We start from the raw sequence: 6,561 nt of genomic DNA on the forward strand, positions 1-6,561 counted from the left end.
GTCTCCTTGGGAGTAGAAAGTCTGTTCATGGCTCTTTTGAAAGGGATGCATCTCCCCTGTAATAGCCTTCGAGCGGCACGCGGATCGAACCCACGTTTTTCACGCTACGATTTTTTTTATATGTGTTGCGCGGCGGAGAAAAGACGCGCGCCGAACGTATTTGCGGCTTAATATCTCTTGTCTCATTGGGTGTAGAAAGTCTGTTCATGGCTCTTTGGAAAGGGCTGCATCTCCCCTGTAATCGCCTTCGAGCGGCACGCGGATCGAACCCACGGTTTTCACGCTATGATTTTTTTAAATGTGGTGCGCGGCGGAGAAAATGCGCGTGTCGGACGTCATTTCGGCTTAATATCTCTTGTCTCCTTGAGAGTAGAAAGTCTTTTCATGGCTCTTTGGAAAGGGTTGCGTCTCCCCTGTAATCGCCTTTAAGCGGCACGCGGATCGGACCCACCGTTCTCACGCTACGATTTTTTAAACGTGGTGCGCGTCGGAGAAAATGCGCGTAATATCTCTTGTCTCCTTGGGAGTAGAAAGTCTGTTCATGGCTCTTTGGAAAGGGCTGTATCTCCCCTGTAATCGCCTTCGAGCGGCACGCGCATCGGAACCATCGTTATCACGCTACGATTTTTTAATGCCGCCAGGGATAGGCCGAAAGCGTGGCAGGTGGCGTTCGTTAGGGACAGTCATGGAGGTGATGCGCACCGAGTTGCACGCCATTTGGAGTTGGCCCGGCCTAGATGTGAGCGTTCAAAGTCAGCGCGTTTGTTTAAACTTTCTCCTCCAATTCGTTGCAATTGTACAAGCGTTTCTCGTTCATCCGACTGGAGCGTAACGCTTTATATGTTAATATTTCTGGTCTCCTTGGGAGTAGAAAGTCTTTTCATGGCTCTTTGGAAAGGGCTGCATCTCCGCTGTAATCGCCTTCGAGCGGCACGCGGATCGAACCCACGGTTTTCACGATATGATTTTTTTAAATGTGGTGCGCGGCGGAGAAAATGCGCGTGTCGGATGTCATTGCGGCTTAATATCTCTTGTCTCCTTGGGAGTAGAAAGTCTTTTCATGGCTCTTTGGAAAGGGTTGCATCTCCCCTGTAATCGCCTTTAAGAGGCACGCGGATCGGACCCACCGTTCTTACGCTACGATTTTTTAAATGTGGTGCGCGGCGTAGAAAAGACGCGCGTAGGACGTATTTGCGGCTTAATATCTTTGGGCTCCTTGGGAGTAGAAAGTCTATTCATGGCTCTTTGGAAAGGGCTGCGTCTGCCCTGTAATCGCCTTTAAGCGGCACGCGGATCGGACCCACCGTTCTTACGATACGATTTTTTAAATGTGGTGCGCGGCGTAGAAAAGACGCGCGTAGGACGTATTTGCGGCTTAATATCTTTGGGCTCCTTGGGAGTAGGAAGTCTGTTCATGCCTCTTTGGAAAGGGCTGCATCTCCCCTGTAATCGCCTTCGAGCGGCACGCGGATCGAACCCACGGTTTTCACGCTATGATTTTTTTAAATGTGGTGCGCGGCGGAGGAAATGCGCGCGTCGGACGTCATTTCGGCTTAATATCTCTTGTCTCCTTGGGAGTAGAAAGTCTTTTCATGGCTCTTTGGAAAGGGCTGCATCTCCCCTGTAATCGCCTCCGAGCGGCACGCGGATCGAACCCACGGTTTTCACGCTATGATTTTTTTAAATGTGTTGCGCGTCGGAGAAAATGCGCGCGTCGGACGTCATTGCGGCTTAATATCTCTTGTCTCCTTGGGAGTAGAAAGTCTTTTCATGGCTCTTTGGAAAGGTTTGCATCTCCCCTGTAATCGCCTTTAAGCGGCACGCGGATCGGACCCACCGTTCTCACGCCACGATTTTTTAAACGTGGTGCGCGTCGGAGAAAATGCGCGTAATATCTCTTGTCTCTTTGGGAGTAGAAAGTCTGTTCATGGCTCTTTGGAAAGGGCTGCATCTCCCCTGTAATCGCCTTTAAGCGGCACGCGGATCGAACCCACGGTTTTCACGCTACGATTTTTTTTAAATGTGTTGCGCGGCGGAGAATAGATGCGCGCCGGATGTATTTGCGGCTTGATATCTCTTGTCTCATTGGGAGTAGAAAGTCTGTTCATGGCTCTTTGGAAAGGGCTGCATCTCCCCTGTAATCGCCTTCGCGCGGCACGCGGATCGGAACCATCGTTATCACGCTACGATTTTTTAATGCCGACAGGGACGGGCCGAAAGCGTGGCAGGTGGCGTTCGTTAGGGACAGTCATGGAGGTGATGCGCGCCGAGTTGCAGGCCATTTGGACCTGGCCCGGCTTAGATGTGAGCGTTCAAAGTCAGCGCGTTTGTTTAAACTTTCTCCTCCAATTCGTTGCAATTTTACAAGCGTTTCTCGCTCATCCGACTGGAGCGTAACGCTTTATCTGTTAATATCTCTGGTCTCCTTGGGAGTAGAAAGTCTGTTCATGGCTCTTTGGAAAGGGATGCATCTCCCCTGTAATCGCCTTTAAGCGGCACGCGGATCGGACCCACCGTTCTCACGCTACGATTTTTTAAACGTGGTGCGCGTCGGAGAAAATGCGCGCGTCGGACGTCATTGCGGCTTAATATCTCTTGTCTCCTTGGGAGTAGAAAGTCTTTTCATGTCTCTTTGGAAAGGGCTGCATCTCCCCTGTAATCGCCTTTAAGCGGCACGCGGATCGAACCCACGGTTTTCACGCTACGATTTTTTTTAAATGTGTTGCGCGGCGGAGAATAGACGCGCGCCGGACGTATTTGCGGCTTGATATCTCTTGTCTCATTGGGAGTAGAAAGTCTGTTCATGGCTCTTTGGAAAGGGCTGCATCTCCCCTGTAATCGCCTTCGCGCGGCACGCGGATCGGAACCATCGTTATCACGCTACGATTTTTTAATGCGGACAGGGACGGGCCGAAAGCTTGACAGGTGGCGTTCGTTAGGAAAAGTCATGGACGTGATGCGGACCGAGTTGCAGGCCATTTGGACCTGGCCCGGCCTAGATGTGAGCCTTCAAAGTCAGCGCGTTTGTTTAAACTTTCTCCTCCAATTCGTTGCAATTGTACAAGCGTTTCTCGCTCATCCGACTGGAGCGTAACGCTTTATCTGTTAATATCTCTGGTCTCATTGGGAGTAGAAAGTCTGTTCATGGCTCTTTGGAAAGGGCTGCATCTCCCCTGTAATCGCCTTCGAGCGGCACGCGGATCGAACCCACCGTTCTCACGATACGATTTTTTAAATGTGGTGCGCGGCGGAGAAAATGCGCGCGTCAGACGTCATTGCGGTCTAATATCTCTTGTCTCCTTGGGAGTAGAAAGTCTTTTCATGGCTCTTTGGAAAGGTTTGCATCTCCCCTGTAATCGCCTTTAAGCGGCACGCGGATCGGACCCATCGTTCTCACGCTACGATTTTTTAAAATCCGCCAGGGACGGAACGAACGCTTGGCAGGTGGCGTTCGTGACGGACAGTCAAGCAGTTAATGCGCACCGAGCTGCAGGCCATTTGGACCTGGCCCAGCCTAGATGTGAGTATTCAAAGTCAGCACGTTTGTTTCAAAGTTCTCCACCAATTCGTTGTAATTGCGTGTGTGCGCGTGAACACCAGGTTTGTGGAGGAGTTCGTCCTTGGACGGTACAAGGGGAGACAGTGTGTGGCCTGGCTGCGTGAGGTTGCAGTTTGCTGGGCATGAGAGATTGGCATGTGGTGCCCTGGAGGTGTGGTTGTTCCAGGACGGGCAAGGTGGGGTAGTGTGGCTGGGTGACGGTGCGCTTCACTGGGGATGTGGTTGTGAGTTGCAGGCCCATTCCTTTGAATGACAGAAAGGATCTGATTTGTTTCCAGGTTTAAACGTACTTTGCTGGGTATGACTGTGACCTCTTGGGCCAGGAAGTCTGTTTCTAGTTTTATTTAAACGGTCAAACTGCGTGAAGTGTGCCCAGGCCCAGAGCTACTTTGCTGGGCATGGCTGTGTGACCTCTTGGGCCTGGAAGTCTGGTTGTAGTATGATTTTAAAGGGTCAAATGCTCTCCATTGTGTGTCCAGGTTTAAGGCTACTTTGCTGGGCATGTGATTTGGACCCATCGGGTACGGAAGCCTTTCCGTCACGTGCTCGTTTTCCACGCCTTCAGCGCAGGTAGCCTGCGAATTTAAAACCGACGTGCATTTTATTCTTTCCCCTTTTATCCTTTCATATCTCTCCGCTACCTTGGAGAAGAGAGACGCACGCGGGTAAATAAAATGTAAATATCTCTAAATATCTGTATAATATGTAAATAAAAGGAAGATGTGGTTGTGTAGTGTAGTCGTTTGATTATAAATAATCTCATAATAATTTTATCCACAAATTCTTATACATTTATACATGTTTATCTCTCTCTTTGTGTGTGTGTGTGTGTGTGTGTGTGTGTGGTTCTGTGTCACTAGTGGGGCCTGTGGCCCGATTGGAGTGTTTGCGGTGTGAGAAGGAGGAGTTGGAGAACAGTTTGTTGGAGCAGCTGAAGGAGTTGAGGTTGCAGAAGCAGAAGGAGCTGCAGGTTCTTCAGGAGATGCTGAAACACAAGCAGCAGGAGGAGACAGAGCTCCTGCAGAAACAGCAGGAGGAGGAGGAGCATAACAGGTCCCTCAAGGGTAAGTACTATGGAAATGCAATAATACTAACATAACTAATAATGAATGTTAGCCTTTAGGCTCCAATAAAAGTGATACTAATATATGTATAGTACTATATATATTATATTTTATATATTCAGTAGTAATTATGTAGTATATACAATCTGTGTTATATCCAGCAGTAATGATACTTGCTCTGGCAGATATGAAAATGGCCTGTGAACAGGAGAAGAAATCTCTGGAGGAAGAACTTGAGAAGCTCAGACTGTCACTGCAGGTAGAGATCCCTTATAGTGTCAGTACACATCCACCAGTACCTCCACCTTTCACTTATAACGTCAGTACACATTCAGTACACATTCCCACCTTTCCATTGTACTGGCTGTAGTGATGATTCGTGTGTGTGTTATACCAGCCCATAGAGGAGGACTTTATGAGTCTGAAAGTGGCGCTGGAGATGAAGAACCAGGAGATCAAAGATCAGCACGATCTTTTGGTCAAACTATATACTCTGTATGTATACTATATACTCTGTATGTAGTACCTGGTTTAACACTATATCCTCTGTATATATACTATATACTGTTTATGTAGTTCCTGGTTTAACACTATACCCTCAGCTTACTCTAGTCTGCAGATGTGAAGAAATTTAAACAGAATGTGTATCTGTGTATATGTGCGCACCTGTATGTGTCTGGTTGTAGTATTATTTAAAGGGTCAAATGGTCTCCATTGTGTGTCCAGGTTTAAGGCTACTTTGCTGGGCATGTGATTTGGACCCATCGGGTAGGGAAGCCTTTCCGTCACGTGCTCGTTTTCCACGCCTTCAGCGCAGGTAGCCTGCGAATTTAAAACCGACGTGCATTTTATTCTTTTCCCCTTTTATCCCTTCATATCTCTCCGCTACCTTGGAGAAGAGAGACGCACGCGGGTAAATAAAATGTAAATATCTCTAAATATCTGTATAATATGTAAATAAAAGGAAGAAGTGGTTGTGTAGTGTAGTCGTTTCATTATAAATAATCTCATAATAATTTTATCCACAAATTATTATACATTTATACATGTTTATCTCTCTCTTTGTCTGTGTGTGTGTGTGTGTGTGTGTGTGTGTGTGTGTGTGTGTGTGTGTTTGTGTGTGGTTCTGTGTCACTAGTGGGGCCTGTGGCCCGATTGGAGTGTTTGCAGTGTGAGAAGGAGGAGTTGGATAACAGTTTCTTGGAGCAGCTGAAGGAGTTGAGGTTGCAGAAGCAGAAGGAGCTGCATGTTCTTCAGGAGATGCTGAAACACAAGCAGTAGGAGGAGACAGAGCTCCTGCAGAAACAGAAGGAGGAGGAGGAGCATAACAGGTCCATCAAGAGTAAGTACTATGGAAATGCAATAATACTAACATAACTAATAATGAATGCTAGCCTTCAGGCTCCAATAAAAGTGATACTAATATATGTATAGTACTATATATATTATATTTTATATATTCAGTAGTAATTATGTAGTATATACAATCTATGTTATATCCAGCAGTAATGATACTTACTCTGGCAGATATGAAAATGGCCTGTGAACAGGAGAAGAAATCTCTAGAGGAAGAACTTGAGAAGCTCAGACTGTCACTGCAGGTAGAGATCCCTTATAGTGTCAGTACACATCCACCAGTACCTCCACCTTTCACTTATAACGTCAGTACACATTCAGTACACATTCCCACCTTTCCATTGTACTGGCTGTAGTGATGATTCGTATGTGTGGGTTATACCAGCCCATAGAGGAGGACATTATGAGTCTGAAAGTGGCGCTGGAGATGAAGAACCAGGAGATCAAAGATCAGCACGATCTTTTGGTCAAACTATATACTCTGTATGTATACTATATACTCTGTATGTAGTACCTGGTTTAACACTATATCCTCTTTATATATACTATATACTGTTTATGTAGCTCCTGGTTTAACACTAT

Source organism: Electrophorus electricus, chromosome 9 (assembly GCF_041902795.1).
Source record: "Electrophorus electricus isolate QZ-2024a chromosome 9, ASM4190279v1, whole genome shotgun sequence".
Classification (NCBI taxonomy): Eukaryota; Metazoa; Chordata; class Actinopteri; order Gymnotiformes; family Gymnotidae; genus Electrophorus; species Electrophorus electricus.